The following is a 17059-nucleotide window of genomic DNA, read 5'->3' as shown; positions in this document are numbered from 1 at the left end:
CGAGAGGCGACCCTTGGTCACCAGACTCACAACCCCCCATAGTAGGGAACTTACTTAGAAAGTAAGAAAGACTTTTTTTTAAGTCAAATAGATATAGGATAGATTGTGTGTGAGAGGAGTGTGAGTGTGGGTTGTATCTGTTTCTCCCGAGGGCGGGGTTCTTTTTTTTTTTTTTTTTTCTTTCCTCTTCTCTCTTCTTATTGGCTCTTAAGATATAATAATATGCTCTTATAATATTAGGGGTCTTAATTCAGCAACAAAAAGGTCACAGGTTCTGTATTCTCTTCATAAACAGAAAGTTGGGTTAATCTTTTTCCAGGAGACGCATTTCTGTACGGACCACATCCCAAATTTACAAAATAGATTCTACATTACTTGGTATCATGACTCCTATAGGTACTCAAAATCAAAAGGCGTCTCTATAGCAATACATAAAACAATACCTCACCAGGTACAATAAGGATGGAAGAGCAATACTACTCAAACTTATTATTCATGGCAAAAAGTATACATTTATCAATATATATTTACCAAATCAAGGACAACATAAAATAGGAACACAAATGCTGAAACAGCTTATGGAAAAAGCCGAGGGGATAATAATAATCGGAGGAGACTTTAATTTTGTCCTTGATAGGGAAATGGATACTACAGCACCTTCAATAATACAGATGGGCAGGGAGAAAATTTTTTTTTTAGAAATGATATCAAAATACCAGCTGATCGATATATGGAGGGTACTACACCCAACAGAAAGGGATTTCACATTTCACTCAATAGTGCATGAGACATACCATAGACTGGACTTTTTTTTGATAAACCAAATGGGGATGGCGGTAACTTTATCTACCGAAATAGGTAGTTCGTTATGGTCAGATCATGCACCAATATTTTTGGTTTTGGACCTGCTTAAGGGTAACAATAACAAGGGGAACTGGAGGCTCAATGATAACCTGCTTCATGATGAGACATGTGTGACAGAAATAAGGAAGGCAATATCAGATTTCTTACATGATCACAGAGAGGATACTACATCCTTGCCGATCAAGTGGGAAACATTAAAATGTGTAATCCGAGGCCTTTTTATAAAACACGGGGCTAGATTGAAAAAACGAAAAGGCAACAGAATAACTCAACTATTAAAAGAAATACCCAAAATAGAAGCTCAACATAAACAAAACCCAGTGCGTGAAATATTAATAGAGTTAACGGAAAAGAAAACAGAATTAAAAACTTTGATAAATGAGCAAACTTTACGTATAAGAGACAATAACCGTGCCCTATACTATCAACACGGTAATAAACCAAGTAAATTTCTCGCAAGAGCTTTGCGCCATCGGGGCAATACACAGCCTATTGTTAAGATCAAGTCAGAAAAAGGAGATTTGAGATACGACCCAAAGGAGATACTGAAGGAGTTTCAGACTTTTTTTTACGAAATTGTATAATATTCCTAATTATGTCACGAATAGAGATTTAGAGGGAACTCAACAAAGTATAGAACATTACGTGAGAGAAACAGCACTCCCAGTACTTGCTCCGACAGATAGGGTACAATTAGATCAGGACTTCTCAGAGATAGAAATACAAAGTGTAATTGATGCATTAGTACTGGGGAAAAGCCCAGGCCCTGACGGCTTTACCCCAAGATTCTATAAAATATTTAAAGAAGAACTCGTCCCCATTATGAAGCAGACATTCAATGCAATATCCACAGCACGCCCCTTTGTCCCACAAAGCCTGCAGGCCTATATTTCACTTATACCCAAACCAGAGAAGGACCATACTCTATGTGGAAATTATAGACCAATCTCTCTAACAAATATTGACCTGAGATTGTATGCTAAAATAATTGCCAATAGACTTGCCCCATTAATGCCGGTATACATACACTTAGATCAAGTGGGTTTTATAGAGGGAAGAGAAGCAAGAGATAACACTCTAAAAACACTCACATTAGTGGAACACGCACAAAGGGGCTCCATCCCATCCTGCCTATTAGCGATCAATGCTGAGAAAGCATTCGACAGGGTGGGATGGAGCTTCCTTAGAGAGACCTTAGTACAATGGGGATTGGGTCCTATACTTTTGGATAAAATAATGTCTCTATATAAGAATCCAACAGCTAAGATACGGGCAAACAATGATCTATCGGAGGTAGTCCCTATAACAAATGGAACCCGACAGGGTTGCCCGCTATCCCCAATATTATACATACTGGTGATGGAGCATTTATTAATAGTGATCCAAAAAAATATGGATATACAAGGAATTAAAGCAGGAGATAAGGAGTATAAAATGTCTGTATATGCAGACGATATTCTACTATATATTACAAATCCATTGATATCATTACCAAATTTGATATCTGAATTTAATCGATTTGGTGCATTAAGCAACTTCAAAGTAAATTATAGTAAATCTGAAGCTTTGAATATTAATTTACCAAGCGCTATGGTGGAACTCCTTAAAAAAGATTTCTCATTCAAATGGCAAGAAAACGCAATTAAATATCTAGGTACCTACATCCCTACTGATCTTGACAAATTACAGGAGTATAATTACGTCCCAATGGTGCAAAAAATTATGAGAACGTTACAACAATATGAAAAGGGGATGTTCTCCTGGATGGGTAGAATAAGTATAGTAAAGATGGATATACTGCCCAAAATATTATATATTCTTCAAGCAATACCCATTTTTCCTTCAACAAATACTCTGGAAAAATTGCATAGGTTAATAGGAAAGATTATCTGGGGAGGCAAGACCCCCAGAATTAAAAGAACGGTGTTAAATAAAACAAAAGAAGATGGGGCCTTGCCCTTCCAGATATGGATATGTATCTCAGAGCAATAATAATAACCAGAATAGTAGACTGGTTCCACAACAGAGATAATAAACAGTGGGTGAAGCTTGAAGAAGAGATTACAGCTTTAAGTTAAAATCCCTTCCCTGGATCAAAAGAGTGCAAAGACCGCCGGAGAGGGAGATGCCCTCTCTAGTGGTATCAACATTAAAAGCTTGGGATAATATAATAAAAAGAGGGAGTGGATCTACTTATAGAGGCCCTATGACCCCATTATTTAGCAACCCAGAGTTTCCACTGACACTTGAATCTAAAACATTTCTTAAGTGGAAAAGAAGTGAGGACACTAGGATAGTGGAAACGATGGAAGGGAATAAACTCCTCCCATTGGAAAAGTTGGGGGTAGAACATAAAAGTAAATGGATGCAGTATGGTCTGCTCCAGCGGTATATAGAATCTTTAACAAAGGAATCCATAATAGATAGGCCTTTGACAAATTTAGAAAAAAATTTCTTGCAAGAACCTAGACCCACCCATGTCTTATCTAAGATTTATAAATATTTAATCTCAGAAAACAATAGACAGACGTTACCATATGTTAAAAAATGGGAATTAGAGATAGGAATAGAATTTCCCAGGGAAACATGGGGAAAGGCAATTATAGCGACTCATAAACTCTCAATATCGGCTAAACATCAGGAAAGAAATTACAAAATCTTAGCCAGATGGTAAAGATGCCCAGTGGACTTACATAAAATTAATCTGGACAATACGGACATCTGCTGGAGATGTCATATAGCTCAAGGTACAATGTCACATATTTGGTACTATTGCTCAGAAATCCAACCATTCTGGCAAAAAATATTTGAGATCTTTAGAGCACTGACCGGGACCAAACTGTATCCAGAAATACAAGTGGCAGTATTATCTATGATTCCAGGATCAATAAAAACCATAAAAAAGGGAATTTTGAAATATTTTTTGACAGCGGCTCGAACTGTTATAGCAAGAAAATGGAAAAATACACTTGGGCCTTCTGTTATTGAATGGGAATGTGAGATGATGGAGATGCGTGCCCTGGAGGAAAGAATGATAATAGAAGAAGGGTTAAAAAAACAAACATTAAATATATGGGCTAGATGGGAGGAGTTCAGAGCCTCTCCGAGACTTCTGAGGACAATTTAGAAAGAATGAAGAACATAAATAGGAAGAGACCCCCTCTAAAAGGGTTTTTTTTTTTTCTGTTTGTATGAATGGGCATGAGTGAGGGGATGTGGGCGGGTAGGTAGGTTCTAAATATAGGTTCTACATCCTTGATTTAATAGTATGAAGACTTAAAGTGAAAAAGAAATCTGAATAAGGTTCTGATAAAAAATAATAGAATTGTTTTATCATTTGGATGTATATGTGTTTGATAAAGTGTTATTGAAAACGTTTTCATAAATAAATATTGTAAAAAAAATGAATGCGCGGTTTCCTCCGCCCAGTCTATGTCTTGATAATTAAAATCCCCCATTATGATAACACTTACCATCCTTGCTGCTAATCCAATTTGTGATAGGAGATCCGTCTCCACTTCCTCCCTCGGGTTAGGGGGCCTATAGCATACTCCCAGTATTATTTTCCCCTTAGCTTCATCCCTTTGGAGCTCTACCCATAAAGATTCCACCTCCTCCCTAGCTCCCTCAGTGATGTCATCTCTCACATTCGCTTGTACATTATTCTTGATATATAGGCATACCCCTCCCCCTTTTTTACCCTCTCTATCCTTGCGGTATAGGGTATACCCTTGAATGTTTGCCAGCCAATCATGAGAGCTGTTGAACCAGGTCTCTGAAATTCCCACAAAATCCAAATCCTCCTCGTACAACAGTATCTCTAGTTCACCCATCTTGTCCGCCATGCTCCTGGCATTGGTGAACATGCCACATAGTTTAGACCGGTCGCATATTTTCCTCGTATTGGGTGTTTCGAGATTGCAACTAGGACTTGCTACTATACTTACCTTGTGTTTTTGTGCTTTGGTTAACCTACCACTAATGCCCCCAATACTACCCTCTGGAATATCTTCCGCGCTGACTATCTCTACCTCTGGACCCCCCCCATCGCCTAGTTTAAAAACCCCTCTAACTTTTTGGCCATCTTTATTCCCAGCAGATCTGCACCCTCCTCATTTAGGTGCAGTCCGTCCCTTCTATAGTACCGGTTACCGACTGAGAAGTCGGCCCAGTCCTCCAGGAACCCAAACCCCTCCTTACTACACCAGCTCTTCAGCCACTTGTTTACTTCCCTAATCTCCCTCTGCCTTTCTGGTGTGGCTCGATGTACCGGTAGTATTCCTGAGAATACTACCTTGGAGGTCCTTTTCCTCAATTTAGCTCCTAAGTCCCTAAAATCGTTCTTTAGGACACTCCATCTGCCTCTGACTTTGTCATTGGTGCCAACGTGCACCATGACAGCTGGGTCTTCCCCAGCCCCTCCCAGTAATCGGTCCACAAGATCCGTGATGTGCTGAACCCGAGCGCCCAGTAGACAACATACTGTTCGAAGCTTCCTTCAAACAGGCCTAGATTTACCCTTATCTATCAGCCCTCTTAGAGTCCAAGTATCTGCGTTATCGGCCTTCTCCGGTACTTTGTGGGCAGTTCATCCTTTGATTCTGCAATTTTTTTGCGGGGCATAAAGGCTCAAGCCCCAAAGGAAATCCAGATTTCCCAAGTGGGACCTTCCATTTATCCTTGACTCAATCTCTGGACTCAGTACTACGGGGCCCTCCCCGCTCTCCATCAAGGACTTTTCAGCAAAAGTCGCCTTCTTAGTAGCCGTTACCTCGGCTAAAAGGGTCTCTGAGATCGGATCACTGGGTCATGAAAAACCCTTCTTGACGTTTTTCCCAAACCGTGTAGTTCCCATTCCTATGATGGGTTCAAACGCGAAAGTGTCTTCCGTGTTCCACGAGAATCAGGAGATCGTCTTACCTACGTTCATGTCCCCAGGGTCCACTGAAACTCACCCTTTGGATGTAGGCGAAGCTATAAAGGAATATATGAAAATTACTTCTCCCTTTAGACGTTCTGATCATCTCTTTGTCTTACACTCAGACAGCAATAAAGGGAAGAAACCCTCAACCAGGACACTCGGCCTTGACCATGCAGACCATCAAGCAAGCATACAGGGCTAAGGGCTTGGCTCCTCCAGAGGCGGTGACAGCTCACTTTACCAGGGGAATGGCAGCCTCGTGGGCGGCAGCCCGACATGTGGCTCCGGACACCATCTGCAAAACAGCCTCATGGGCTTCTATTAATACATTCATGTCTCATTACTGCATAGAGCCAGCTTCACTGTCCTCTGTAAACTTTGGTTTGAAAATCCTATCGGCTGATAGGGCAAATTAAAATTATGTTTTGTTCAGCATACCCACCCATGTGGTTGGCTAGTTATTTCCCACACGTAGGCTGCCATGGAGTCTGTCAGGAAAAAGGAAAATTTATTGTCAAATACTTACCGTAATTTTCCTTTCCTGATGGACTCCATGACAGACGGAGTTTCCACCCATTGGTCAAAGAGTAGGCTAGTTACGGAACACAGTAGCTAGTGGTGAGTACTCATTTATGGGAATGGGGTCCTATAGCATTGGAGAGGAGGCGAGGTTAACCCACACGTAGGCTGCCATGGAGTCCATCAGGAAAGGAAAATTACGGTAAGTATTTGACAATACATTTTCCTTTTTTTATGTATTATATGGTTTTTTGGATGTGTGCTCTTCACATACTTACACATACACACAACAGTAGTAATCCCACATTAGGCACTGGGTTGAGGTCTTCAAGCTGTGATATAGGAGCTGAGGCTTGGTGGTGATTTAATACCCAGGGTATAGTCCCTCTTCTACCCTTGGCCTAGCCCCCCGCCCCTTCCCATACATTTAGTGCCCTTAGTCAACAGGTAGCACCACCTAACCCCTATCATTTGTTGGTTTTGGTATTTCTAGAGCTCCCCTAGGGGAGCCCTATCAGGGGAGGCAGCAACCTTCACTTTTTTACCTCACCTTTTTCCTAAGCGCGGCTTTCTTCTTTAGTTTAATTAAATTGGTCTAGAGACCCGATTCATCATATGCCCATGTTCTCTGCTGCAATGGCCAGGCATAGATATGAGATGATAATGCGTTTTATGTATTTTAGTGATCACACACTTTGTCGTCCTCGGGGTGACCCTGAATATGATCAGCTTTACAAAATTCTGCCCCTCATAAACTACCCCTCCCAGAAATTTTCAGATGTGTATACGCCCCAACAAACCATCTAAATAGATGAGTCCATCATACATTTCACTGGTCACCTTCCAATCAAACAGCATCTCCCCAGCAAGCGTGCAAGATCTGAGGTCCAAATGTAGAAGCTCTGTGATAGGACCACAGGCTATACATGTAATTATTTTTTATATAATATCCAGCACATAAACACCACTTTACATTAGTGGATTAACCACAATCTCTGGGAAACCTTCCCTGGACTTCCGGGTCTAGGGAGTCTGTGCAGCCCACGTGACACTTTTTAGACACAATCTTGGAATTGGCTCGTGGCACCGTGTGACCTAAATGCCGGGGCTTCCCCCAACGGCTTGTAAAACATCCAACTTAGAAAGGAGGAGAAAGCCTGCTTGAGAACTAATGAATTGTTCACAGTGAAGTGGAAGGACAATTAACCACCTCAATACCGGGTACTTTCACCCCCATCCTGCCCAGGCCATTTCTCAGCTTTCATCGCTGTCACACATTGAATGACAATTGCGCGGTCATGCTACACTGTAACCATGTGGATTTTTTTATCATTTTCTTCACACAAATAGAGCTTTATATTGGTGGTATTTAATCACTTCTGGATTTTTTATCTTTTCCTAAAAAAAAAAGACAGAAAATGTTGAAAAAAATAAAGGTTTTTCTTAGTTTCTGTCAGTAATATTTGTAAATAAGTAATTTTTCTCCTTCACTGATGGGCACTGATGAAGAGGCACAAATATGCCACACTTATGGGCACTGATAGGTGGCACTGGTGGGCACAGATAGGCAGCACTGATGGGCGTCACTAATATGCACTGATTGCTGGCACCTGTGGGCACTGATTGCTGGCACTGGTGGGCACTGATTGCTGGCACTGTGTGGGCTTTACTGTAATCAGGACACTGATGATCAGTGCCCTGATTACATACCTAGATGTCCTCTGCGAGGAGATGCCGCTTATTGGCTCTCCTCTCCTCACACTCTGTCAGTGTGAAGCGAGGAGCGCCGATTACCGGCATCTCCGTGTTTACACGTGACCCGCTGTGATTGGACACAACTGATCACATGGCTAAAGAGCTGCGGTCGTGGCTCTTTACAGAGATCGGTGTCCCCCCGTGTCCTACCAACACGGCGCAGCTGCGATCGCCCCGTGGGCGTGCGAGAGCGGGCGTTCTGGGTGCCGTCATATGATGTCCACCCAGAACGAGAGCCGCCCCATCGTCATTTGACAGCGGGGCGGGCAGCAAGTGGTTAATTCCATTAATGCAGAAACTATGGTTCAAATTTGCACGGTATCTGATGTAGTTGAAGAGCCTCTCTGTGTCCACGAATATAATCTTTATATGGGAGGGGTGGACTTCAATGACCAGATAATGAAGCTCTACTTATTTTCCCGTAAAGCAAGATGCTGGTACATATATATATATATATATATGTGTCTGTATACAAGTGTCTGTATATCGTCAGACCTATTGAGGTTAAAAACAATAATTTGTAATGGTCTAAATATATTATTTTTGATTCTCTGGACATGAGTAGTAGCCATCTTGTTCAAAATCTTTTTTTAAGAGATTAAACAAAGTTCACTGTCCTTAGAGAAGAGATTTTCATAGGAAGGTTTTAAGGCCTCACCATATATTCTACTAAGTTATAAATTATGAATCCTCGTTAGTTAATCAGTTAAGGCATTAGCCAAGGAGGCCCAATGTTATGTTAAGAAATCAGACATTTTTGGGCCCCTTACACAGCTTTAGGCCTGCCCCCCCCCCCCCAGCCTGACCACCAACATTCTCCAGGGCTTGCCCACGGGCCATCCCACTGAATCCAAACACCAGCCACCTCACCTGTACACACTCAGCCCCCCTCAATCCTGTATATATGTCAGTCCCCCCACACACCTGTATATATGTCAGTCCCCCCACACACCTGTATATATGTCAGCCCCCCACACACCTGTATATATGTCAGCCCCCCCACACACCTGTATATATGTCAGCCCCCCTCAATCCTGTATATATGTCAGCCCCCCACACACCTGTATATATGTCACCCCCACACACCTGTACATATGTCAGCCCCCCACACACCTGTATATATGTCAGCCCCCCCCACACACCTGTATATATGTCAGCCCCCCCCACACACCTGTATATATGTCAGCCCCCCCTCAATCCTGTATATATGTCAGCCCCCCTCAATCCTGCATATATGTCAGCCCCCCTCAATCCTGTATATATGTCAGCCCCCCCCACACACCTGTATATATGTCAGCCCCCCCCACACACCTGTATATATGTCAGCCCCCCCCTCAATCCTGTATATATGTCAGCCCCCCACACACCTGTTTATATGTAAGCCCCCCCTCAATCCTGCATATATGTCAGCCCCCCTCAATCCTGTATATATGTCAGTCCCCCCACACACCTGTATATATGTCAGTCCCCCCACACACCTGTATATATGTCAGCCCCCCACACACCTGTATATATGTCAGCCCCCCCACACACCTGTATATATGTCAGCCCCCCTCAATCCTGTATATATGTCAGCCCCCCACACACCTGTATATATGTCACCCCCACACACCTGTACATATGTCAGCCCCCCACACACCTGTATATATGTCAGCCCCCCCACACACCTGTATATATGTCAGCCCCCCCTCAATCCTGTATATATGTCAGCCCCCCTCAATCCTGCATATATGTCAGCCCCCCTCAATCCTGTATATATGTCAGCCCCCCCCACACACCTGTATATATGTCAGCCCCCCCCACACACCTGTATATATGTCAGCCCCCCCCTCAATCCTGTATATATGTCAGCCCCCCACACACCTGTTTATATGTAAGCCCCCCCTCAATCCTGCATATATGTCAGCCCCCCTCAATCCTGTATATATGTCAGCCCCCTCACACACCTGTATATATGTCAGCCCCCCCACACACCTGTATATATGTCACCCCCACACACTTGTACATATGTCAGCCCCCCACACACCTGTATATATGTCAGCCCCCCCCACACACCTGTATATATGTCAGCCCCCCCCCTCAATCCTGTATATATGTCAGCCCCCACACACCTGTTTATATGTAAGCCCCCCTCAATCCTGTATATATGTCAGCCCCCCTCACACCTGTATATATATCAGCCCCCCTCACACCTGTATATATATCAGCCCCCCTCACACTTGTATATATGTCACCCCCACCTGTATATTTGTCAGCCCCCCACACCTGTATATATGTCACCCCCACCTGTATATATGCCAGCCCCCTCACACCTGTATATATGTCAGCCCCCCACACACTTGTATATATACCAGTCCCTCACACCTGTATATATGCCAGCCCCCCACACAACCCTGTATATATGCCAGCCCCCCCCCACACACACCTGTATATATGTCACCCCCACCTGTATATATGCCAGCCCCCCACACAACCCTGTATATATGCCAGCCCCTCACATACACAAATCTATTAACACACAAGGCTCTGGCCCCTCCCTGTACACAAACAGCCCCCCCTCCCTTTCCCTCACAGCCCCTACTTGTAAAGAAGATCTTCCTACCTGGTCCCAGCCTGTTTTCACAAAGCTGACATGTTGCTAAGAAGCATTGTGCAGATCACATAGTAGCCAGAGGTGGCAGTAAAGAGCTCGATGTCTAATCTCAATGAGACGAGAAGAGCAGAAGCTGTGAAAACGTTTCTGTAATGCACAACACGTCTCCCCTTCACCCGTCCTGCCTTCTTCTGGGGCCCCTTACAGTTGTGACGGCTGTACCCCCCTGATGGCGGCCATGGATAAGGGACTCCTAGGTCTCAAATAACAGTGAACAGACATTGGGGCTGATTTATGAAACGTTTTCGCCGTGAGTTGAGGCGCACAGCGAGGCGCAATGTACATTTCGATATTTATGAAACGTTTGCGCCGGTAACACATCGCTAATCCCCATTTACGAAAGTAATCTTGGCACACAGGAGAGTGCGATCAGTGCGCCACTATGGACATGGAGCACGGCATCTTCAATTCAAAATGAAAAGAAGCTGGAAGTGCCAATATTATGGGGTGATGTGAGGAAGTTTAGTAATAACTGCACAAGTAACAAATATCCCCAAAATATAATGAGAAAGTAACTTTTTCTGAACAAGCCTGCTGTGCCTGCAAGTACGTTTAGAACTGCGTAAGATCAATGTAAGCACTGCGCATGCGCAAGTGTCTCTTGCGCTCGTTCAAATACGTTTGTTCACTGTGCAGCCAAAATCTTAGTAAAAGTCAAGCAACGTAAATGCAATTGTGTGGGTTGAACGGGCGCAACTCTAATCTTGACAATTTTTTGTTTACGCTGGTTCACCGTTATGTATTTTTTAAGGATATTTGCACACAGGTCATGTTAGCGTGTTACGTTGCCAACATGTGACATGTACCTTGTTAGAATTATGTAAAAAGACTCTCGCTCCTCTAGCCCCTCCTAAAAGAGCATTTACCCTTCCCCCTCTAATGCATATGATTTCCTTGGGCTAGTTTTTGTTTTTAAAGGGGAACTCCACACTCCATTCTCCAATGCTCTTGTCTCCCCTTCTAATGCATATGATTTTTTTGGGATAGTTTTTGCTTTTTAAAGGGGAACTCTACACTCCAATGCTCATGTCTCCCCCCTCTAACCCCATGGATTTCCATGAGATAGCTTTTGCTTTTAAAGGGGAACTCCACACTCCACTTCATTCTCAAAAGGCTGTGAGCTGCCTTCACCAATCCAAACCACATCCTTTTTCAGAGCAAACAACAGGGCCAGCTAGGAAAGGGGCGAGAAGAGTGATCACCCAACCCCCTCCTGAACCATACAAGGCCACATGCACTCAACATAGGTGGGTGCCTTTGGGGCATGTTGGGCTCAGCCCAATACCAACCACAAAGCACCTTGTACACACTAGTTTAAAGGGGCTTTCCACATTCTGTAAAGCCCCCTGTCTGCAGCCCCCACAACCCCGGCCTAGGGTTGTGTGGAAGAGGCCCCTGTCCCCCTGAATATGGGAACAAGGTGGTTGACTTTTGGGGTGCCCGAGCCCCTCCTGCCCCCAAGCATACACCCCCCTTTCATGGGCTGGCTTGCTGTGTTTGGCTAGGGGTTTGTTAGTGTGTGGGAGGGGCACAATCTTTTTTTAGTTTGGGGTGGGATTTTTCATGTGCGGGTTCTCATTTTAAGCCTTAACAGACCCAAATGGCCTTGTATGTATTGGGGGGGGGGGCAGGCTATTTTTTGTTTTGTGTTAAAATCTTGCGGCTGCAATGTAGATTTGTACGTTTTCTCTAAAGCCGTACATCTTTGATGCAGCATTTTGGATACATGCTACAGATGTACCACTTTACAGGCAAAGTAAGCACCCCCCAGTTACTAGATTTTAATACATTTTGGAACTTTAAAGGAATTTCTCCTTGTTTCATTTTTTGGGGTTGTCAAAATTGGTGACATTGATCTATGTCCCTCAGGATGGGACCTGGGCCCCCATACTCATTTTAAGGCCAATAACTAGAAGATAAGCCAGCCAAGTGGAGACTCGCAAAATGAACAAGTCGGTTCCCATAGACTGCAATGGTATTTGTTGTTTAACTTTTGCCCATGTTAGGCTCTTTGTTTGCCCTCCTGGATCAGGGGGTGTTTGTCCCATCTCTTATTTAGTAGCATGCTGGAAGATGTGCTTAATTTTGGACAGGGGGTGGCTTATTTTGTGCTAGCTGCATTTGGGTTGGTCTGGGCATGCTCAGGGACTTTGATTTTTTTCTTCTTTTTGTGTGTGAACAGCACTTGGATGTTTCTGGGCATGCTCATAGAGCGTGTTTTTTGGGTTAGTAATTTAAAGACTTCCTTAACAGGTGTACCCACTTTAAAGTTCTGTGTCTACATTGGGTGAACTTGCGTTTTGTGTGTTTCATGGACTGTGGATGTGTTTTCAATTGCCTCATTAGCACACAAACCTATTTCATATAAAGCTTGCAGATAACATTCTTTACCTTGCTCTGAAAGGAGGCAAGATTGTGTGTGTGTGTGTGTGTGTGTGTGTATGGGTATGGGTAAGGGTATGGGGGGCCGGCAAGAGAGTACATTCGGGTGTCCTTATCGAGTTTGTAACACATGTATTTTCTCTTTGTATTTTGTTTATGTCATGTCTTTGCAAAACATTGACTTTGGTTTATTGGTTTAAGACAAGATGGATGCAATTCGTGAGGACATCTCCACTGTGCGTACGTCTTCCCCCACCCAACATACCTTGCCTAGCAGCACATTCAACACTCTCCTGTTTTGAATTGGCTACTACTGAAGAGGTTACAAAACTTTTCTCGGATGCCCACCTAACCAATTGTCCCTTGGATCCTGTTCCCTCACAACTACTGCGATCACCCTCTTCTTCTATCTTATGCTCCCTCACCTACATCTTCAATCTCTCCCTCTCTAGTGGCATCTTCCCCTCCTCTCTAAAACATTTGCAGATCACTCCCATACTTAAAAAGCCCTCACTGGACCCCACCAACCTGAACAACTTAAGACCCATCTCATTGCTCCCATTCACCTCTAAACTTCTAGAACGCTTGGTCTACAACCGTCTTAGCTCCTACCTCAGTGAAAATAACCTTCTTGACCCCTTAAAGTCTGGCTTTCGCTCGCAGCACTCCACGGAACCTGCCTTTCTATAACTCACTAATGATTTACTAACTGCTAAAACCAACAGCCAGTACTCCATACTTCTACTACTTGAACTCTCTGCGGCCTTTGATACTGTTGACCACCCGCTCCTTCTCAATAAACTACATTCCCTTGGCCTCCAAGACTCTGCTCTATCCTGGTTCTCTGTCTATTTATCACAGAGCTCCTTCAGTGTCACCTACAACTCTGTCTCCTCCTCTCCATTGCCCCTTTCTGTGGGGGTCCCCCAAGGCTCTGTTCTTGGACCCCTTCTCTTCTCTATCTACACATCCTCCCTTGGTCACTTGATAACAGCCCACAGCTTCCAATACCACTTATATGCTGATGACACCCAAATCTATCTGTCTACTCCTCACCTCACTCCTTCAGTCTCCTCTCGCATTACTAACTTACTAACTGACATATCAGCATGGATGTCGCACCACTTCCTTCAACTAAATCTCTCTAAAACTGAGCTATTAATATTCCCCCCGCCCGTGGCCCCCTCCATGACTTCTCCATCAAAATCAACAATGCAACTATCAGTCCCTCCCCTAATGCCAGGGTACTCGGTGTAATCCTAGACTCTGACTTGTCATTTCAGCCTCAAATCCAATCGTTGTCAAAAGTTTGTAGAATTCACCTCCGTAACATCTCTAAAATTCGCCCCTTTTTAACAAATGAAACCACCAAACTCCTCATTCACTCCCTTGTTATCTCTCGCCTTGACTATTGCAACTCCCTTCTCATTGGCCTTCCTCTCCATAGGCCCCTCCCCTCTTCAGTCTATCATGAATGCTGCTGCCAGACTTATCCACCTTACCAACGGCTCAGTGTCTGCCAACCCTCTCCTCCAATCCCTACACTGGCTCCCAATCGCCCAGCGAATTAAATTCAAAATACTAACCACAACATACAAAGCCATTCACAACTCTGCCCCGAGCTACGTCACCAATCTTGTCTGCAAATATCACCCAAATCAACCTCCCCGCTCTTCTCAAGACCTCCTGCTTTCAAGCTCTCTCATCTCCTCCTCCTATACTCGTCTCCAGGATTTCTCCAGAGCCTCTCCCATCCTCTGGAACTCGCTACCTCCATCTATCCGGCTATCCCCTACTCTTGCTACCTTCAGGCGAACCCTGAAAACTCATCTCTTCAGGAAAGCCTATCACGTCTCCAACTAATCTCCTACCACTTCCAACAGGTCATTCCCCACAGTTACAACCTTTAGTACCAACTGCCCCACCCTATTAGATTGTAAGCTCTTCTGAGCAGGGCCTTCTTAATCCTCTTGTATTTTATTGTATTATAACTGTATTGTTTCCCTTTTATATTGTAAAGCGCTGCGTAAACTGTTGGCTCTATATAAATCCTGTATAATAATAATTGTATTTTTTTGGGTGGAGAATATTTTCCCCTGAAAATTTATGATGTTGTCAATGTGTGTCGATTTTAGGTTGTTCACTTTGATTTAATTGTCTGTGCTGCATTATTTTGCAAAATCTTTCTCAAGATGTTGTGACTAATTAATGTTTAAATCCTTAATAGATGTCCATTTGTGTGTACAGTCCTTTTAATTTCCAATGCAAAATGGTCAGACCTCAAAAACCATATTCTGTTAGTATCTCAAATTAACCTACATGTTTTTTTTGCTTTCCTTGCTCTTTTCCAAGTCCTGTTTTGTTGACCAATAGAATTTTCTTAAAATGTTTTTTTTTTGTGTCTTTGTTACTTTTCATGGAACAGATTTTCCAGCTGCAGCTTAACTAGGCTGATTGGCATGACAAAACAAAAAAAAGGTGTGATTTGTCTAAAAGTTACTTTCCTGGTGCCTGGTAGCATATGCATGGATTGTGTGTATGTTGCCATGGATAGTCACCAGAAAAGGAAATCTACAGAGTGGTAAGTATTCAATTTTACTTTTTAGCACACAGGTTCTCAGCCTCAGTCCTCAAGTACCCCCCCCCCCCCCGACAGGACATGTTTTGTGAATTTATCTTGTCTAGAATAGCTGTCCAAAATACCAAGCCATTGACTGTGATTTAAAGCACCCGTGCAAGATGAAGGAAAACCTGCAAACATGGCCTGTTGGGGGTACTTGAGGACAGGGTCGAGAACCACTGATTTAGAGCACTGCACTAAAATCGAGGTCAAGACAATCCTATTCCAATTGTGGACATTTGAGGGAAACCAAGTGAGTGTTAGAACCCCTGATTGTCTTTTTTAGGTTGGGCTTTGTGTCCCTTTTTTTAAAATTGGCTTCACTTCCTATCACATAGCTAAACAGGAAATGAGGGTAAAACCCTACCAATGTCTTTTCTTGGGGACACATAGGTCAATCTAACTAGTGTCCCCATTAGGCAAATTGCACTCTAGCACTTTGTTGTGTACACCCCAAATTATTAGAAATTTTTGGGTTTATTAAAGGCAAATCCACTCTGCAATACAAGTGTAGTTGCTGAAAATCTGAGGGGAAGCACTGGTGATTTTATCATCCAATCAAGTAGAAGCAAAGATGGTGTATTTTTATGTTCCTTGCATGTCCCCCTCAGATCTCCACCAACTGCACTTGTAGTGCAAAGTGGATTTGCCTTTAGTAAATAAACCCCAAAGTCCAAGGTACCTAATAATTTGGGGTGTACACAGCAAAATGCTGGAGTGCAATTTACATAATGGGGAATCTATTTAGATTGACCTGTGTGTCCCCAAAGAAAGACATTGGTAGGGTTTTACCCTCACTTCCTGTTTGGCTATGTGACAGGAAGTGAGTAAATTTGAAGGAGAAAGTGGCAGAAATTGGGAGGTGTCTTCACCCTATCAGGGGTGCAGACATTCCCAAAAACGGACCAGACTTCTAATCCCTCTGCACTCTATTCCCAAGCAAAAATAAGAAAGGATTTCATTTAGTTTAACTTTTCAATGACACATTCCTAAGTACAACTGTGATGCATGTCCATGGCCCATTTACACCTTGTTTAATAGAAAACATCAGTTGCCTTTCACTAGAAACATTTGTTAGTCCAGTCCTGGAAAAACACATATTCATACATACGAGGGCCACTTTAGACAGAATACGATTTACAGCATGTTTTTACATTGTGGGAGGAAACCCACACCGGCACAGGGAGAACATGCAAACTCCAGGCAGATGGTGTCATGGGAGGGATTCGAACCAACGACCCTTTTTGCTGCTAGGTGAAAGTGCTAACCACTACACCACTGTGCTGCACAAATATATATCTATAGATGTAGGTTCTTGTGTCCACTTGTGAAAAAAAAAGGGGGT

The sequence above is a fragment of the Aquarana catesbeiana genome, unplaced genomic scaffold, assembly GCF_042186555.1.
Source record: "Aquarana catesbeiana isolate 2022-GZ unplaced genomic scaffold, ASM4218655v1 unanchor237, whole genome shotgun sequence".
NCBI classification, from domain to species: domain Eukaryota; kingdom Metazoa; phylum Chordata; class Amphibia; order Anura; family Ranidae; genus Aquarana; species Aquarana catesbeiana.
Note: the sequence above shows the minus strand (reverse complement) of the source record.